Consider the following 21,266-nt stretch of genomic DNA (forward strand, 5'->3'; position numbering starts at 1 on the left):
TTCTACCAAAGATCATATTGAAGTGCTGCTTCCTGGAAGCGGAAATGACTCGGCGCGGTAGACACGTGGACCTCAACACAAGGTTGCCGTGTACTAAATCGGACCCGGACGTAGCCCAGTGGTGAAAAAGAAAGTTTGTTTTATTTAACGACGCCACTAGAGCACATTGATTTTTTTATCTTGTCATCGGCTATTGGACGTCAAACATATGGTCATTCTGACACTGTTTTTAGAGGAAACCCGCTGTCGCCACATAGGCTACTATTTTACGACAGGCAGCAAGGGATCTTTTATTTGCGCTTCCCACAGGCAGGATAGCACAAACCATGGCCTTTGTTGAACCAGTTATGGATCACTGATCGGTGCAACTGGTTTTGCGCCTACCCATTGAGCCTTGCGGAGCACTCACTCAGGGTTTGGAATCGTTATCTGGATTAAAAATTCCATGCCTCGACTGGGATCCGAACCCAGTACCTACCAGCCTGTAGACCGATGGCCTTACCACGACGCCACCGAGGCCGGTTCCCAGTGGTAAAGCGCACGCTTGATGAACGGTCGGTCTAGGATCGAACCCCGTCGGTGGGCCCATTGGGCAATTTCTCGTTTCAGCGTCGTTATAATATAGGATGTGGTAGTCTGCATTGGACGGAATGTAGCCCAGTGGTAAGGCGTTCGTCTGATGCGCGGTCGGTCTAGGATCGACCCCAGTCTGTGGGCTCATTGAGCTATTTTTTATCTAAGCCAGTGCGCCATAACCGGTATATCAGAGTCTGTCCTGTCTGTTGGGTGGTGCAAATAAATGATCCCTTGTTACTAATGCAAAAATGTAGCGGGTTTCCTCTCTAAGACTAGGGCGGGACGTAGCGTTCGCTTGATGCGTGGTCGGTCTAGGATCGATCCCCGTCGGTAGATCCATTGGGCTATTTCTCGTTCCAGCCAGTGTATGTACTACCCTGTCTGTGGGGTGGTGCATATAAAAGATATCTTGCTGCCAATCGAAAAGAGTAGCCCATGTATTGGCGACAGCGAGTTTCCTCTCAATATCTGTGTGGTCCTTAACCATATGTCTGACGCCAAATAACCGTAAATAAAAAATATGTTGAGTGCGTCGTTAAATAAAACATTTCTTTCTTTCACCCCGGGTCGGTTTGTTCTCGACTGGCTGTTTATATCAGTTTTGTTAGAACCTGTTAACATTATGGACAGGACGTAGTCCAGTGGTATAAAGTTCTCGCTTGATGCGCTGTTGGTTTTGGGGTCGATCCCCGTGGGTGGACCCTTATGCTATTACTCGTTCCAGTCATTACACTACGACTGGTATATCAAATGCCGTGGTATGTGCTATCCTGTGGTCTGTGGGATTGCGGGTATAAAAGATCCCTTGCAATTAATGGAAAAAATATAGCGGATTTCCTCTCTAAGACTATATATCAAAGTTACCAATAAATTAACCAATCAACCATTTGACTCGTGCTTACATCCGCTGAAGGTTCAAGCACGACTGTCATGGGCACATTCTCCGGTGGATGTGTCCAAGAAAGGGGGTAAACTACGAAAATGTTTGACATCCAATAGCCGATGATTAATATATCAATCTGCTCTAGTGCTGTCCTTAAACAAAAAAAGAAGACTTTTTTTTATTCTTGACCAGCTGTTTAAATCAGTTCTATTAGAACCTGTTAACATTATCAACAGTGGAAATGTATTTGTTGTCAGGGAACCGCAATGCGTCTGCACTTGCAGCGTTAATCACGTGGAAACGTAACACCCCGCGCTATCTGTCTGTCTGCTGAATTCCTGGATGTGGGTCAATAAACTCAGCAACTGTTGGATCCATCATGAACAGTTCCTAGTCATGCTCGCAGACATTTCTCCATGAACACACACAACAGAACAAGAAAGAATATTATAAGACTCCATCATATGTGGTCATGTGGGATAGAAAAAATACACCCGAGGTGGTGAAAATGTCGGTCTGGGACGAGGCTTGCCGAGTTCCATGGTCGATATTTTCACCACCGAGGGTGTACTTTTTCTATCCCATATGACCACATATGATGGAGTCTTTTTATCTCATTCATTCGGTAAATAAACTATTATTTTACACGAACAGACAAAGATGGCTGAACAATTAACCTTTTTATTTGACCATTTTATCATAAATAAACTGCACAATCGTATTTACCGTGTTTGTTTCATGTGTTAAATAATATTTATTTAACACATTTAAATAATATTTAACACTACAAATTAACAAGATAACTTTTAAAATGAAGGTTTTCATAACAAAATATTAATTTAAAACTGTCTAATGGCCTCACGTCACCGCCTCACATTAATATGACGTCATATATTACCACCGACGTCATCTTAAACGCAAGCGCGTGATATCCCATGTAAGATAGAAATTTCTTATGTAACATGGCTTTCTTTCATGGGATAGCTCTGTTCCATATACCTGAGGATGAGAGAAAAAAGTGTCTAGCATTACGAGAAAGAACATAAATAACTTTGATTACTTTTAGAACACGTGAGGATCACGTGAGGCTGGTGAAAATCCCGTCGGTGTTGGTAGATGATCAGGCGCATAGGATTTTATGCAATCTAGAGCACGGCGGTCAGGTCCTGTTGAAGTTTCTAGGTGTATAAGTCGATGAGTGCGCGCTAGACTGTCTCTCTTTCTCTCTCTCTCTCTCTCTCTCTCTCTCTCTCTCTCTCTCTCTCTCTCTCTCTCTCTCTCTCTCTCTCTCTCTCTCTCTCTCTCTACCGGCTTCGGCGTCGTGGTTAGGCCATCGGTCAACAGGCTGGTAGGTACTGGGTTCGGATCCCAGTCGAGGCATGGGTTTTTTAATCCAGATACCGACTCCAAACCCTGATTTCAACAAAGGCCATGGTTTGTGCTATCCTGCCTGTGGGAAGAGCAAATAAAAGATCCCTTGCTGCTAATCGGAAAGAGTAGCCCATGAAGTGGCTACAGCGGGTTTCTTCTCAAAATCTGTGTGGTCCTTAACCATATGTCTGACGCCATATAACCGTAAATAAAAATGTGTTGAGTGCATCGTTAAATAAAACATTTCTTCTCTCTCTCTCTCTCTCTCTCTCTCTCTCTCTCTCTCTCTCTCTCTCTCTCTCTCACCACTCACTCACTCTGTCTCTCTCACCTTCACTCACTGTCTCTCCCTATGTCTCTCTCTCTCTCTCTCCATCCCTCCCTCTCTCTCTCTCTCTCTCTCTCTCTCTCTCTCTCTCTCTCTCTCTCTCTCTCTCTCTCTATATATATATATATATATATATATATATATATATATATATCTATATGTATATCTATATCTACAAAAGAGGATTGAGTGAAATCAGTAGAGCGATACATGTTTTGAACTTTTAAGTGCTGTTTATAATAACAATGCCAACTAGTTGCTGTGCCCCAGGGTGCACTAATCGTTTTATGAAGCAGTCTGGTATCGGTTTTTATCGATTTCCAAGAAGTACTGATCGTAGGAATCGATGGAAAGTGGCAATGAAACGCACCTGCATTGAAGACAAAACTAAAACATGGGAACCGGCAGAACACGACCACGTGTGCAGTAAACATTTTATCACAGGTCAGTTTTACGACGAAATATATTTTTATCTTTTACATTGATGGTTTATTATCTCAGTTGTTTGTAAATAATGTCAGTTTTTTCTGAGGTAAGATTTAAGAGTAAAAATGTTTTTTGAAGAAAAAAACCCACCCTATTTTTGTGTGCGATGTAGAAAACCGTGGGCTCAGAAATAAATACCTTGTAGTTTGTTGAGTTTAATGCAACACTGAGTAAAATGTATTTTGAAATGGCTCACAAGATAAATTATATAACATATCTGTGGGTAGGGGAGGGGGGTTGTTTGTAATGGGCAAGTTGATGGAGTCAAGTAATAAAGGAGATTTTGTTAGTGCAGTGCAATACGAGATTCCCTCCAAACAATTATAAAACTGACATACCAATTTAATAATTACTGTACAATACTAAAGTTCATTATTGTTTACAGGAAGACCTGTAGATGATGGTGATCATCCGGATTATGTGCCAAGCATTTTCATCTTTTTGCCGGTTCGAGAGAGCACACCTAATACAGTTAGCAGATACCACAGAGTAAAACAACGTAGAGAGGTGTTACAAACTCTAGATCAGGAAATACAACAGGAACAGAATAGAAATGATGTTGCTAACATTCTTATGGACCTAACCCATAACATATGTAAAACAACATTTACAGATACAGGTGACATGTATTTCATACTTAAAATTATTTTTAACTTGGCTAGCAAGCTTTCTTTTTATTTCAGTAAAAACAAACAAATCGCTTTCTTTTTTTCAAATATATTTCATTATCATAAAATTAATGGTTTTGGGATCAGCCAATATGCTAAGGTCTCTCCCAGCATTTTGAAAAAAAAAATACAATATAATCAACATGGCATGACTGTACAAAAACAAACTTTTATAGAACAATTACTTTCCTCAAATGTTTGCTGTTTATACTTCTTTTGTACAGGATGTTATCTAAAAATGTATTTTGGTTTTAAGTATTGTTTGTATAAGTGTATTTTTATATCAATATATATTGCTTTTAATAATGTGCTATATTATATGTGTCAGATATGTATCAATAGGAAATTAAAATATATTATTATGGAATACAAATTTTTGATACAAATATAATGACAGCTGTATATTTATAAACACAAAACCAACATAAATATATATTAATATTTACATTACAACATCCAAGTTATTTCAACTGTTGCTATTAATTTTGCATTAATACTCACAGCAATTATTTTTACTTAATAGGTACTGACCCAATCCCTGAGGAACCAAGTCCACTGCAAGATGAGTTTTTTGAACTACAAAGAAAATATTCTCAGTTACAAACAGAGTATCAGCGAGTACTAGACCACAACGGAGAACTTAAAGATGAAATTCAAAAGAAGAAGTTTACGTTTAGTAATTTGGATAATGCCAAAATATCAGCTTTAACTGGCCTGTGCTCAGTGGCAGTGTTCATGTGGGTTTTATCTCTTGTAAGTTTATGTATTAAGAGAATAGGAAATGTAAGTCCTGGTGACCAGCTGTTGTTGGTATTAATGAAGCTGAGGTTGAACTTGACAAACCGAGACTTAGCATTGCGGTTCAACATATGCCCAACACAAGTATCAAAGATTTTAGGTCAGTGTTTACCAATTTTTGCCAAGAAACTAAAATTTCTTATACAGTGGCCAGATAAAATACAATACTGAAAAACTTGCCTAAAGCCTTCAAAAGAAACTATAAGAAGTGCAGAGTTGTCATTGATTGCGCAGAAATATTTCTTCAGAGACCATCAAATCTAGATGCTAGGGCCAAAACATGGAGTAACTATAAACAACATAATACCCTTAAGTTTTTAATTGGTATTACACCATATGGTTCTGTTAGTTTCTTGTCTGAATGCTGGGGTGGGAGAGTTAGCGGCAAAGAAATTACTGAAAAATCTGGGTTTTATAACAAACTGGAATATGGAGACTTAGTCCTAGCAGATAGAGGTTTCCTTATTGAGTAAGAACTTGCAGTACATGGTGCATCTCTGGCAATTCCACCGTTCACAAGAGGCAAGAAACAGCTTTCTCAGCGAGAAATCGAATGTTCCAGGCGTTTATCTAGAGCCAGAATCCATGTTGAAAGGGCAATAGAAAGGATACAAAATTATCAAATTGTAAAAAACATTATGCCAATATCATTGTCAAAACATGCTGATGATATCTTAACAATCTGTGGTGCACTGACAAACCTGATGCCGAAGCTTGTAAACTAAGCAATTAACATTTGAACAGTCATGATATTTGCTATTTACAAAGTAATTAATTCAGTTTTATTTACATCTGATTGCAATAAAATATAGTTATAATGATAATAGAAGTCCCATAATTCTGTGGGTATGTCCATATGATATGTTCAAGTTTCAACATTTAGAACATGCCTCACACATCCATGACTCCCTTGGTTTTCTGCCAAGACCACCACAACTGAAATGGAAGTATTTAATCTTGCACACTTCCCTTGAGCACTTCTGCACTTTCCCAAATCGTGGCCTCTTACATGTACAAATAGCAACATTATCTTTTTCTTGTAGCTTGTGGCACAATATTTCTGGCACAACAGTGTGAAATGCAAAGTCACTACATTTTTCAATTAAAGATTTCACAAAGTCTGGGTTATAGTTTACAGTTTTAACCGCAATGCCTTTTGTAGTGTAAACTACGAAATCGCAGAAAAATAATTTAGTCACATACATCTGGAATTGTACTTGTGTATAGTGTCTGTGATTCAACTTCAGGTCGAGGTTAGAATCAAGATAAAAATCTCCGTCTATTTCGGATATTTTACCGATTTCTATGTCCTTGTGCTTGTAAGAGCATTTTACTTCCAGTAGGCCTATGCCATGGCAAAGACAGGTCCTAACTCCATCTGGGGATGCAGCAAATATGGGGCATGTGGCATCGATGACCAGACCACTGTCCTTTAATTGAAACTGGTCATGATTCCTTTTCATAATTTCATAGTACAGCATTTTCGCTTTTGGTTCATTTCTCAGGCCAAAACTGACTGCATCCATCTTCGAAATGTCAGTTTGTTTATACTTCATGATTCGGCTGAGTAGCCCTTCTGTTGGTGTTGTCTCGCGTCTTGTCTTAATATTGTGGGCAACTGTGGCTGTTATTCTTCCCTCTCTGTGACGATGCCATAAAGCACTGTTTGCTTGTGACCATGTCATTTTCTCCAGGTTGTCAATTTGTTGTTGCGTTGGCTTAAAATCTTTGATAAACCCTTCACACTTGTTTTGCAAGTCCTCCGGTGTGAGAATCAAATATTCCACCTCGTGGAATCTAGTAAGCAACTGAAAAAAAGGAGATGGTATAAATAATAATGCTTGCATTAAACTGAAATGATAATTAACAACATTGGTAATAGCAATTTAACAACTACACACACACACATATATATCTATATAGAGACTGAGAGACCGACCAACCAGGACTAGCTCTGCCAATTGCCAAATGCGAATTTTATTTTTATTTTTCGAAAAAATATTGTTATAATTTATATTTTGTTGGAAAATAGCTCTAGGTTTTGCATTTTTTAGATAATTTGGCGAAATTTTCTGATAACTCAGAGCTAGTCCTGCCAACACACACACGTGTGTGTGTGTATATATATATATATATATATATATATATATATATATATATATATATATATTATTTTTATTTACTAAGCTTGGTAATGCATTTTGACATAAATAACTATAGCATTAATGGTAAATCAGAAACTAAACAATTTGAAGGTACTTTGTTATTAAAATGAAACTCATCATTACATAGGGCTATTTCTCGTCCCAGCTAGTACACCATGACTGGCATACCACAGGCTGTGGTATATGCTATCCTGTCTGTACATTACGTGTACATTATAACCTACTGTATGTTGATGCTGCTTTCTGCCTTCATCTCCAAACACATCCATTCTTTCTGGCTGCAGAATTATAACCTATTGACTAATACTTCAAAGACATTTACATATAGGAATAGGAACTTACTTGTGGAATTTTTTCGTCTTCAGATCCAGTGTCTGTATCTGAATCATTTTTGGTGAGAACACACGCCTTTGGGAATATCTGTTTCAGCTGCCTCAGAGCTGCTCTCTCGTCCACTGGTTCAACTTCAATCTGTGGAGTTGTTCGCTTTCTTTTTACGCTGCCTTTTTTGTGTCTAGTGAAGTTGATTTCTCTTAAAGGCTGTGGTGTAATCTACACATATTAAAAATATAGTTATTTACAAGAAAATGTACCAACCAGTAAATGTTCACCATCTATATATTTTTATGAATAGCTTTATATTAATCAATATTACATTATGCAAAGTATAATGATATGCATTGTTAACACCTGTGATACAACTTGTACTGGTCAAATATATATATATGTAAATAAAGTATTTTATATTAACTATTGCAGTGTTATACATTTATTACTGAGACATTTAATCAGCTGCTAGTAAATATAACATAACATACATACCTCTTTTCTATACAATCTGTTCCAAACACAGGCTGTGCTTGTCCGTGATTGCTTGCTGAAACCAAGTTTAACACCTGCTTCTATCTTGAAAAGGACTGCAGCAATATGGCTGCATGCCTCTCCCAAACTGAAAGATCAATTGACCAATAATAAATTTACCTATATATGTGTATATATATATATATATATATATATATATATATATATATATATATATATATATATATATATTTGACATATGATGTATGTGTGCATGCACACTAGATGTTTTGCTAGATTTGAAGTTTAATAAATCCTTCTGGTTTTACCCTTGAAAAAACTATTGTCTGTAGATGTTAAAAATACACATACATTTATGCGGATTCATCAGAGCGGAAGCAGTTTTACTAGGTCACATCGGTTAATACAAAAGTTTAATTGTTAAGTTTTTCCGGAAAAAGTATGTAAGCGTTGTACGTTTTGCATTTCGCCTGCAAGTGTTCATTGGTTGTCGTAGTACATGATTCAAGAAACATTGAAAAGGTTGGGCAACACTGTTTCACTTCATCCATTGTGGGTGGGATTTCAGCTGTGGGAGTAGATTCATCATCGGGATCGCTATCACACGTTTCGACACAATAATTTTTATTCAACACTGAATTTATAATGGTTGGACTATACCAATTCAAATCCCATAGGCGACCATGTTAACGTTTGTGTTTAAAAACACTATATGCAATATATCAACCAAACTATGACCCATAAATATCAGTAGGCCTTCTACAACCCCTACCTCAAAGTATTAACTGCAGAAAATGGTACCTTTCATGGCTCATTTTTGGTATAACCAGATGTTTTTACAACACCCCTAGTTTCGCACAACATTTTATTACTTTTTTTTTTACATGTACCCCATACATGTTCCAAGCACAAGGCTACTTGACACAGTGGTACTAGATGAATTAAAATTGTATACATTTTTAGCCCAGATGAAACTAAATTTTTTTACAACCAACACACTCACATTGATAACCAAACACAGGACTTGTGGTGTTAACTTCTCTATCAAAAGTTTGGTGCACCTCGAACTTCGACCCAGCCAGAAACTAATTAGTATAGTGCTACCTATACTGATAACATACATGTTTCAAAAGGTGGCGAATCATGTTTTTTTATAACAACCAGGATCTGGTGTCTTCTAACATAAACTGACAACTTCACTGAAACTGTTGTTTCTACAGTGCAACCTAATATAATGTACACCTCACAAGGCACATGTATTTTGGACAGTTTTGTACAAATGCAATATGTCATATTTGAAAGAAAAAAAAAAAATAATAATAATACTCCTGAAGATATTTACTGTCAGATGTGTGTGCTCATCTCTGTCAAAAGTTTGGTGCACCTCAAACTTCGACCCAGCCGGAAATTAATTGGTATAGTGCTACCTGGATGTGTATCACTATATACAATCATGCGGAACGTAGGCCAGTGGTAAAACGCTCGTCTGATGCGCAGTCTGTCTGGGATCGATCTACATTGGGCCATTTCTCGTTTCAGCCAGTGCACCACGACTGTATATCAAACACCGTGCTATGTGCTATCCTGTCACTGTAAGTGGGATGGTGCATATAAAAGATCCGTTGCTACTAATGGAAAAATATAAACGGGTTTCCTTTCTGATCTGAGACTATAATATGTCAAAATTACCAACTATTTGACATTAAATAGCCGATGATTAATAAATCAATGTGCTATAGTGGTGTCGTTAAACGAACACACAAACAAGCCTTAAAGGGACATTCCTGAGTTTGCTGCATTGTACGATGTTTCCAACTAATAAAATATTTCTACGATTAAACTTACATATTAAATATATTTTTCTTGTTTAGAATATCAGTGTTTGTATATTCATTGTGTTTCTGATCGTCTTAATATTTGTATGAAGCCCAAACTGGATTTTGTCTTCAAATAATTTTGTACGTACACCCCTCCCACCCCCCCACCCCCCCCCCCCCCCCCCCAATATTTTAGGAAATAAGATGCAATTTAACCTAGTACAAATATTAGAACGATCAGAAACACATTTAATATAGAGCCACTAATATGTTATGCAGAAAAATATATTTGATATGTAATTAAAATCGTTAAAACGTCTGTTAGTCTATAACATCTTAAAAAGTGCCGCAAACTTAGGAATGTCTCTTTAATTATCATAAAAAGTTCCTACCCCAGCAGCACAATCCAGCGTGTTTCCAGTAAGACACGTCTTGAACGTGAAAGTGAGCTTCAGAGAAGGGCCGGAGTTAAAAAGGAACAGACGCAGTTTGACCTCGACGATCGTTTTGTCGGCTTCAGGATGAGCAGGATTGGTGGCAACTATTGCTTCCTTCCCAGTCGTTCGACATCTGTCAAACATAGGCATTAAAAAACCTTAAACATTACTTACTTAATTATGAATTGTAAAAGTTACAAAAAGAAACAAATTAAAAGAAGAAATAACCAAGCATTCTCCTAAATCAATACACGTCCCCTACCAGACCCCAAAAGGTTTCGTATATCCTACATTCAAGGGCCATAACTCTGAGAAAATTGGATAAATCACCATGAAAGTCAAACTTGATCTGTAACAATACATGATAAAGCTATACACATAAGTTCAGCTCCATTGTGAAAATAACATCGGGAAACCATATGTGGAACAGACGGACGGACAGACAGAAGGACACATACACAGACACATACATACAGACAGACAGACAGACATACAGACGGACGGAGATGAAAGATATAATCCCTTCCGGTTGGACCGGTAGGGGATTAATAATGATCGGACGTATAAAATGTTCGCCTATCGTTCTCATTATCTTAATTTAAAAAAAACCTGCTGAAGAACACTTTCTTAATGTATTTTTCGCGGGTGAATGACCCGACCCCCTAAAACATTTAATCGCCAAAATTTCCTTGGACTGTACACGCGGCTGGCATAGATGAATGTGCAATTATGAAGGTCTCTCTCTCTCTCTCTCTCTCTCTCTCTCTCTCTCTCTCTCTCTCTCTCTCTCTCTCTCTCTCTCTCTCTCTCTCTCTCTCTCTCTCTGTCCGACTCTTGGTCACTCACTCTAGCCCTCCCTCCTCTCTCTCGATCCCTCACTTTATCTCTCAACCACCTCTGTCACACACTGGCCTGGTAGAATTGTCTATTCAGGTTTGCAGCATCATCAAAATGATTTCGACGAGCCAATGTCACCATATATCTGTCTTGACGCTGTGTTGTAGCTCGTGGTCTTCCACTCCTGGGTCTATCACGCAATTGTCCAGTATTGCTGTAACGTGTTTGCAATCTGGAAATAACACTTTGTGATACTGCAAATGTTCTAGCCACCTGTCTTTGACTTTGACCACTTTCAAGCATTCCGATTGCTCTGCCTCGCTCTTCAATTGTCAAATGGAGTCGTGGTGGCATTGTAACTGAACTTTAACATTAAACGATGTGTAATCTCAAACTGACGACATTCAATTTCACCATAGCTTTCAATTTGCGATTTCAAAACTGCGTTTTCACTCTGATTTTCACCCAAGCCAATTCAAGGCCCAGGTGCGCACATTTTTACTCGTGAAACTAAAACTAACACTTTTCATCTTTATATATGAAAATATTATATATTTAATATATGATCCTTAACATTTTTGGAGGAGTATATATATATATATATATATATGTACCCTAAACTCTCTATATGTAAAAGTTGCTGGTGCCAGCCGGTTAATTTGAGATATCGTTACATTTGAGATAACTAAACATCTAAATTATCATGGAACCGCAAATCTAACACCAAATTCCGATAGTGGATTTTCAGATTATAAATCACACCTTGGTCCATTGGTTGGGTCTTTGAAGTAGTGTTTTGTGGAAGAAAAATCAGTTTAATACAATGCAGACCTTTCACGTGGGGATGAGCGGAGCAGTTGTCAACAATGAGTGCTATTTTTTTCTTTCAATCAGTAAACATGGCCGACGTCATCCAGGCAGTTGTGCTATTTCGATACTCGCATGGCAAGGATTTCACATGTTTAAAACACCTTGACTTCCCAATTATCAGTAGCGGCAACTTATCGGTTCTGGTCCGGTTACTGCAAACGAGGGTTGTTAATTGTTCCTTGCTCTTTTTGCCACCAAGACAATTCACACCTTTGAACTCCAGTGTGCGTTCTGGCATGATGCGATAAAATATCGCAGTTTCGTCGGCGTTGTATATCTGATCTGGTTCAAAAACGTCTAGGACATTTTCTAGCGGGTTTTTTTCAGTCACTCATATCTACCTTGATTGCCTCGTGTTTCTTTTCAAAAGAATGTACTGTTAACTTTCTCTTGCGTGTCAGAGTTAAAGCACTGGATCCAGCTACCCCCCCCCCCCCCCCCCCCCCACACACACACCGGGATCAGACTAGGCCCTTCACTGGATTGCTCGCAGCGTTCATTATCCGACATATTGCAAACTTTATTTAGATTCACTCAGGTCGTCAAACGACAGCATATGAGGACATATTTTACAATAGTTATTTACAGTGACAAGATGGCAACAGGAGTTCTTCATAGAATATATACAGACATAATTCAAAGTAGCTATATACACATTTTAAAAAAGAAGACACATGGTGACAGAACATTTAAATAAAGCAAATCAATTTTTGTTAGTCAGTACTTTTAAAAGTATAAAATGATATTGAAGATGTTTATCTATGGTTTACTAAATTTACTTATAATTTCAGAGATTAATTTTGACAATTTACGGAGAGTGCTTATTCTATTACAATTAAATAGTTCTTTGAATTTAAGAGTGCTAGTTTTTTTAATAATAATATGGCTTTATAAACCTTTTGCGTGTATTCATAAAATAATTACATTTAAATAAGTAGTGATATTCATCTCCAATATCATTTTCTTCGCACAATGCACATAATCTGTTTTCCACTGGTATGCTATTCCAGCGTCCTGTTTCTATGGGTAAATAATGATTACATGTTCTGAATTTCAGGTTGGTCCACAATTTTTTAGGTAATTTAATAAAGTATTTTTCCAAATTTAAAGTTTGTTTAAAAATAGAATATGTTTTGCCTTTGGATGTAAACTCGATGTTGTTATGCCATGTTTGTAGGTACTGGTCAAATTGCCTTCGTTTAACATGCTCAGTTAGTATTTTTACGGATGGGAAATGTTTCGATATATAAATATCGGTCATGCCTAGGTTATTTAACAGGTGTATTAATTTTTTTAGCCAGTTATAGCTGTGCCCGTTTTCAATAGTCTTTTATCATATCATTAAGAATTAAATTAGTGATTTTTGTAGATTTACCTTTAACTATACGTGCCCAGAATCCTATAATTCTTTGATCTATAACTATTATCCTGTTCAATTATTTAGACCCAAAGTATTTTGCAAATGTTATGTTTATTTCCTATTCGATATTTGTTTTCTTTGCATTTACACGAAAACAAACCCAAACCCCAACAGGTGTTATATACAAATCATCATATAAAATGCACGAAGTTGACTTAATTCCACTTTTTAAAAATCTCCTATTTCTCCTATAAATAACTACGGTCATTTGCATATCAAAACATTGGGATCTGAGGCTACGTGAAGGCCATTATAGCTTGTTTCACTAAATCAAGGTTATTATTGTTTTGCAGTGTGTAACAGCATTGTCTAATCTTTCCGTTAAACATAGATGTAAACAAACAAAACATGTAACCCTTTCTTGTAGGTGCATTATATTTAATAAATTTAGCTAATGTATTATGTATTTTTATTTTATTATATCAATTATATATTAGCATACCATACCTAACCTAACACAACTGAGGTGTAGCACAGTAATAAACACAAATCACCTCACACACCGCAGGAATGTGCTTTCCACATTTATAAATAAATTTAATGCAGGGCCGGACCCAGAAGACCGGGGGGGGGGGGGGGGATAAAATGTCAAAGCCCACCAACATCAAATAATAATAAAAATGTTATTTAATTTGCCTCTAAATTGGGAACTCATACGTATATATATATAATATATATAATATATATATATATATATATATATATATATATATATATATATATATATATATATAGTATTTAGGGTAGTGCTAGGGGCTAGTGTTTAGGGGTGGGGTGTTACATTTGTAATGCGAAAAACCAAAGGGATATTGTTCGGACTCGTATGGGTTCAACCACTTTTTCATCCCGCAGACACAGCCCTGAATGTTCAAAATACTATAGCATTGTTTGGTCAATAACATCATTATTTCGATCTATGACTGCACGTGCTATTGTAGCAATGTGTAAACCACGTAAAATACAAGTTAGGTAGGGTATATAAATTCATTGAAAATGTATTAGTCGACATTCTTGTTATTGTTATTTGAGGAAAAATATGGGTAAATCGAAAAACACTTCAGTTGATGTAAAATCGTTTATTAAGAACGTTTTCGATTATTTTGAAGATGAATATCAGCGCGGTAGACCTAGGTAAGCTTCTTATGGAATTGTCGATCGAGTTGCCGCTGCACTTAAAGTTTCGGTTTCAACAGTAAAAAGAACTGTGAAAAATCTAAGCTCTACGAATCCAAGCACAGAAATCACTGTTAAAAAACGCGACCGAAAACTCATCGATTTATTTGATAAAGATGTTATTAGACGACGAGTATACAGATTTTATAGAGAGGGCGAATTACCTACATTACATAAGATTAACGTGGCTTTAAGGGAGGAATGTGGAATCAACATATCCATATCAACTTTACGAAGAACACTCCATGACCTCGATTTTAAATACCAACATATGTCTACAACCGGAAAAGTGATTTTTGAGGACGCCGATATATCAGACAGGAGACTGTCCTATCTCCATGAAATATCCAGTTTACGAGAACAGGGGTATTTAATAGTGTATCAAGATGAGACCTGGATGAATGTCAACCACACAACATCCCACCACTGGACAGATATCCACCCGGGCACAAGTACCGCCAATCACCTGCCGAAATCAGACGCTGCTGATCGAGTTCCTAAACTCTGTTCGGTGACTGGAAAGGGAAAAAGACTTGCTGGCTGTGATAAATATGGATTGATAGATGGCTGTGAATTGATATTTGAGGCTAAAAAAACAGACGGAGACTATCATGGTGAGATGAATCATGACAATTTCATCAAATGGTTTGAAGAACAACTTATGCCTTCTCTACCAGAACCTTCTGTTATCGTCATGGATAACGCAAGCTACCACAACAAATTAACTGAGATTACACGATGTCCTGCACTAAACGCTAAAAAGGAAGAAATTCAGTCGTGGCTACGAAACAAAAATATACCTTTTGAGAGTAACATGACAAAGCCAGTTCTTTATGAAATTGTGAAAAGTAACAAATGTGCAAAGCAATTTGTAACTGATGATATTGCTGAACGCCATGGGCACTTGTGTCTAAGACTGCCGCCAAGACATTCTGAACTCAATCCGATAGAACTGATCTGGAGTCAAGTCAAAGGGCACATAGCTCGTCATAATGATGGTAAAATGACCACGGTGCGGAGAGAACTTGCACATGCATTGAACTCTGTAACACCTACACACTTCTCTGACGCAGTTAAACATGTAATAAAGATCGAAGAAGATTTTAGAAAACAAAATAGTTTTATAAGAAATAAAATACCCCCTGTGATAGTCCCCCTTAACGAAGATAGTGATGAAGAAATGAGTTCGTCGACTGATTAAGTTATTTCTCCATACCCATCAGGAGTATTACTTTAATGTATGCATGAACTCTTTAACACCAAAAACTATTTATTTCCATATCATTCACTATCAAACAACCTAACAACCTATAAACTAATCGACTAGAAATGCATATAGACTATACATACATACGAGAGAAATGTTTATTTAACCACACACACAAAACGGTTAAGGAGCATTATGACAGTGAGAAAGAAACTCGCTACCGCCACATGGGCCACTGTTTCCGATAAGCAATTTTGATAAGCAATAAGGGACGTTTTATATACACCATCCCATAGACAGGATAGCACATACCACAGCCTTTATACATCAGTTGTGGTGCACAGGCTGGAACTAGACACAACCCAATGGGTCCACCATGTGGAATCGATCAGTCGACCTACCATGAGTTAACGCTTTACCTCTGAGCTACGTCCCGCTCCATATACAAAAAAAGCCTTAAGTGGGGTTGGGGTTGTGCAGAGGGTCACACCTCCACCAATCGCATGCATACCATATTCTTCTCTCTCTCTCTCTCCCTATAACCATATAACCACAGATTAAAATATGTTGAGTGCGTCGTTACATAAATGACGTCTCTCTCTCTCTCTCTCTCTCTCTCTCTCTCTCTCTCTCTCTCTCTCTCTCTCTCTCTCTCTCTCTCTCTCTCTCTCTCTCTCTCTCTCTCTCCCTTCAGCGCGCGCTTGTGTATTCCACAATATAATTATAATATTTGATACATATTTTTTTTGCAAACTGAGGTTTTGTCACTTGAACTCCCCACCTGAATCCGCGCCTGCTTCATGTTTACAGATATTTTCTTAAATATAGGTCATACTACGATTTGTGCGGATAGGACGATAGAACCGAACATTAGTTTGAAACGCACTATAGAATGATGCTTTTGATATGCAAATGACCGTAGTTATTTATTGGAGAAAGTAAAGTTTTGTTTTATTTAACGACGCCGCTAGAGCACATTGATTTTTTATCTTATCATCGGCTATTGGACGTCAAACATATGGTCATTCTGACACTGTTTTTAGAGGAAACCCGCTGTCGCCACATAGGCTACTCTTTTTACGACAGGCAGCAAGGGATCTTTTATTTGCGCTTCCCACAGGCAGGATAGCACAAACCATGGCCTTTGTTGAACCAGTTATGGATCACTGGTCGGTGCAAGTGGTTTACACCTACCCATTGAGCCTTGCGGAGCACTCACTCAGGGTTTGGAGTCGGTATCTCGATTAAAAATCCCATGCCTCGACTGGGATCCGAACCCAGTACCTACCAGCCTGTAGACCGATGGCCTGCCACGACGCCACCGAGGCCGGTTTATTGGAGAAATAACGTGCATTCAAAAGACACAGAGATTTTTAAAAAGTGGAATTAAGTCAACTTCGTGCATTTTATATGATGATTTATATATAACACCTGTCGGGGTTTGGGTTTGTTTTCATGTAAATGCAAAGAAAACAAATATCGAATAGGAAATAAACGTAACATTTGCAAAAAACTTTGGGTCTAAATAATTGAACAGGATAATAGTTTTAGTGGCGTTCTACCAAGTTCCCCATATAACATTAAAATAGGCGTACCTTTTTTTACTGGCAATAATCGTCTAAGAAAATTTATATGAATATTTTCTATTATGTCCACATTTTCGTATCCCCAGATTTCACAGCCATATAAAAGTATTGGGAGGACCATTGAATCAAATAGTTTAAGCTTGCAATCAATTGGCAAATTATTATCCTTGGCTTTAGATAAAACAAAATATATTGCAAGATGAATGCATAACAAGTGTACACGCTTATATTTTTATTTTAAAATTTGGACTTAAAATAACAAGTTAAAACCACTCATATTAAGAACACCTAATCCAATACCTTTATATACCCAATCCCACTTTTATTGTTACCCGCTTTTGATAACTGCTGCGGTTTCATAGGCCACCACTTTCAAGCGACCGGATTAAATAAATACTAATTATGCACACTTGGCAATAACAACAAGTTGATCCACTGGCCTCTAATGATCGAACACAAACATAATAAATTAAAAGGAGGCCCTTGGCTTGGTTTACTGCATTTATCGAAATAATTTTATTAAATAATAATTATTTTAATTTATGGAAAATACGTTTTCAACTTCGACAAAAATATACAAAATATATAGTAAATATGTCATATGGGACAACATAAGTCATTTGACATAACGTGTGTATATTTATGTCAAAGTTTGAGATAAGCATACAAACTCCTACGTGTTTATATGGAGAAACGGTTCGGACCCACTTCTTGCTTTGAGATAGCATGACGTTTGAGAAAACGGAGTTTGACATATAGAGAGTTTACTGTGTGTGTGTGTGTGTGTGTGTGTGTGTGTGTGTGTGTGTGTATATATATATATATATATATATATATATTTATATGCACATACATATTTACATACATACATACATATTACATACATACATAAATAAAGCGCAGCATTACAGGAGTGGGCGTGACAGAAACTGAACGGTTGCGTGGTAATTTTTCCAATTATTGAAAAAGAACTATAAAAAAAAAAACGGGGACCTGCTCTCTCTAGGAGAGGGGGGACTGAACCATCGTGTTAACCCCTAGGCTTTAGTTCTTTCTTTGCTGTGATAATGTTTGCGTGATCAATTTCTCTGTGCTACACAATTTGATCATAATATATATAGATAGATAGATAGATAGATAGATATAGATATAGATATGTATGTGTGTATGTAATATGTATGTATGTATGTATGTAATATGTATGTGCATATAAATATATATACATATATATATATATATCTATATATATATATATATATATATATATATATATATATATATATATATATATACAGTGTTCCAGTATTCCAGTATTTCTACGACTGTTCAGTTGCTAGTCTGAGCGCTCTTACAACTGGATTATCGTCGTATAACCCATTAGTTGTTAATCTGAGCACACCCGTCGTTAGGCGGGAGTTTGGAAAATTGACGTCGAGTTGACAAAATATCTGTTGGCAGTTGGTACTCTGATCCTAGCGTAACCATGGATGCGCTCATATTAACAACTAATCGGTTGTAGGAGTTGTATACGACGAGAATCGAGTTGTAAGAGCGCTCAGACTAGCAACTGGACAGTCGTAGAAGTCGAGATATCGGCGAGTTGGCAAACTGCGTCGTGACAGTTGGTAGTCTGGGGTCTGAGACTAGCATTTATGAAAAGGGAATGAAAAGGCGGGACCTCTTCATATAGTTAAAGCGGAGTATTCCAGGACCCATATTCACAAAAAAAGTGTAAATTTACGTCTACGACTAGCACTTACGTCTGCCGTAGATTTACGTTTACGTGCAAGAAGCACCTTATTCTCAAAGATGGTCGTAAATGTAAACGTAACTTAGTTGGACGTAAATCTACGATTTAACACTCTCACTGGAGTAATTAATAAAAACACATTAGAAACGATGGCTACCGGGTAAATAACAAATGCGCAAAACGCAATTTTGTTTGTCGTCTGCTAACAATAACACTGCGAACAGTGAACCATGGCATTTTGGTATTGGTGGGTATTCGCGTTTTGGTACGAACTTGAGGACATTTCTTAAAAAGGAAAAGATAACTCAGGAGAAATTGGCCGAGTCGAAAACATTCGTTCGATCACGAACAAAAATATATTCAATCCGTGGGCGTTCGCCATCGCAAACTGCTTCATTTATTGGAAATACTGCTCGTTTCCGTAAATAATAGTAAATAACGGTGATCGTGCTTGATTTATTATATGTACACAACTTACGAGCAGCGTTAGTTGCAACCTGAGGCACTCTTATATGTACGTCCAACTTTACACGTAACTTACGTTTTTCGTTGTTTCGTGAATAGCTCTTCAATCGTAGATTTACGTTTACATGTAAAACTAGACTTACGATATTTTGTGAATATGGGTCCTGGAGTGTAGCTACTAACTGATACTATGTCGTCTGGGACATATAATACACTTATTTAAATTTTCTTTTGTTTAACGACACCACTAGAGCAAATTGGTTTATTAATCATCGGATAGCGAGAGAGAGAGACGGAGAGGAGAGACAGAGCGAGAGACAGAGACAGAGAGGAGAGACAGACAGAGAGATACAGAGACAGAGAGGAGAAAGACAGAGGAGAGACAGAGAGAGAGAGAGACAGAGAGAGAGACAGGAGAGACAGATAGGAGAGACAGAGACAGAGGAGAAAGACAGAGGAGAGACAGAGACAGAGGAGAGACAGCGACAGAGAGGTGAGACAGAGGCAGAGAGGTGAGACAGAGGCAGAGAGAGAGAGAGACAGAGAGGAGAGACAGAGAGAGAGACAGATACAGGGGAGAGAGACAGACAGAGCGAGAGACAGAGAGAGATAGAGAGAGGAGAGACAGAGACAGAGAGGAGAGACAGATATAGAGACAGAGAGGAGAGACAGAGAGGAGAGACAGACACCGATACAGAGGAGAGACAGCGACAGAGAGGAGAGAGAGGCAGAGAGACAGAGACAGACAGAGAGACAGAGACAGAGAGGAGAGACAGAGAGAAGAGAGAGACAGAGAGAGGAGAGACAGGAGAGAGAGAGAGACAGAGTGAGACAGAGAGGAGAGACAGAGACATAGATAAAGACAGACAGAGAGGAGAGACAGAGAGGAGAGACAGACAGAGAAACAAAGAGACAGACAGAGAAACAAAGAGACAGAGGAGAGACAGAGACAGAGACAGAGAGAGAGAGAGAGAGAGAGAGAGACACACACACACACACACACACACACACACACACACACAGATACAGAGACAGAGAGTTGACCAACTCGACAATTGCGTTGTAATTTCCAAAAATGTCGACTTAGATGGTTGCGCTCAGATTTATAATTCAATACAATTCAATTCTCAATTCTTTATTAACTGAGCTTTACAGCTCATCAGTATATAAACACAAATATAAATAAAAGACGACGGCTGCATATAGTGTATGAGATACAAAAACAATATAACAGTGATTACATAATACAAACATAATGTAATAGACAATTATACATAATGGTTTGATATTAATCATAAGGTGTTTCTTAACCTGTTATATTCAGAGAGGTATTTACCAAGCTGGTTTAAAACTTTAATATTATTAATACTTAATAATAGTACAACTATTTATAACTACTAGTAATTGGTCGTAGGAGTTAAGTCCAAAACAATTTTACTTTTCTTCTTACGACAAACCAAACTGAAATTATTGACTAAAAACATGATTATAAGAGGATGGGATGGACTTTGGTCTTGGCTAAGAGCTTATTGTAAGAGTGATCAGACTAGCAACTGAACAGTCGTAGAAGTCGGCAGATCAGCCAGTTGGCCAACACCGTCGTGACA

The sequence above is a fragment of the Gigantopelta aegis genome, chromosome 11 (assembly GCF_016097555.1).
Source record: "Gigantopelta aegis isolate Gae_Host chromosome 11, Gae_host_genome, whole genome shotgun sequence".
NCBI classification, from domain to species: domain Eukaryota; kingdom Metazoa; phylum Mollusca; class Gastropoda; order Neomphalida; family Peltospiridae; genus Gigantopelta; species Gigantopelta aegis.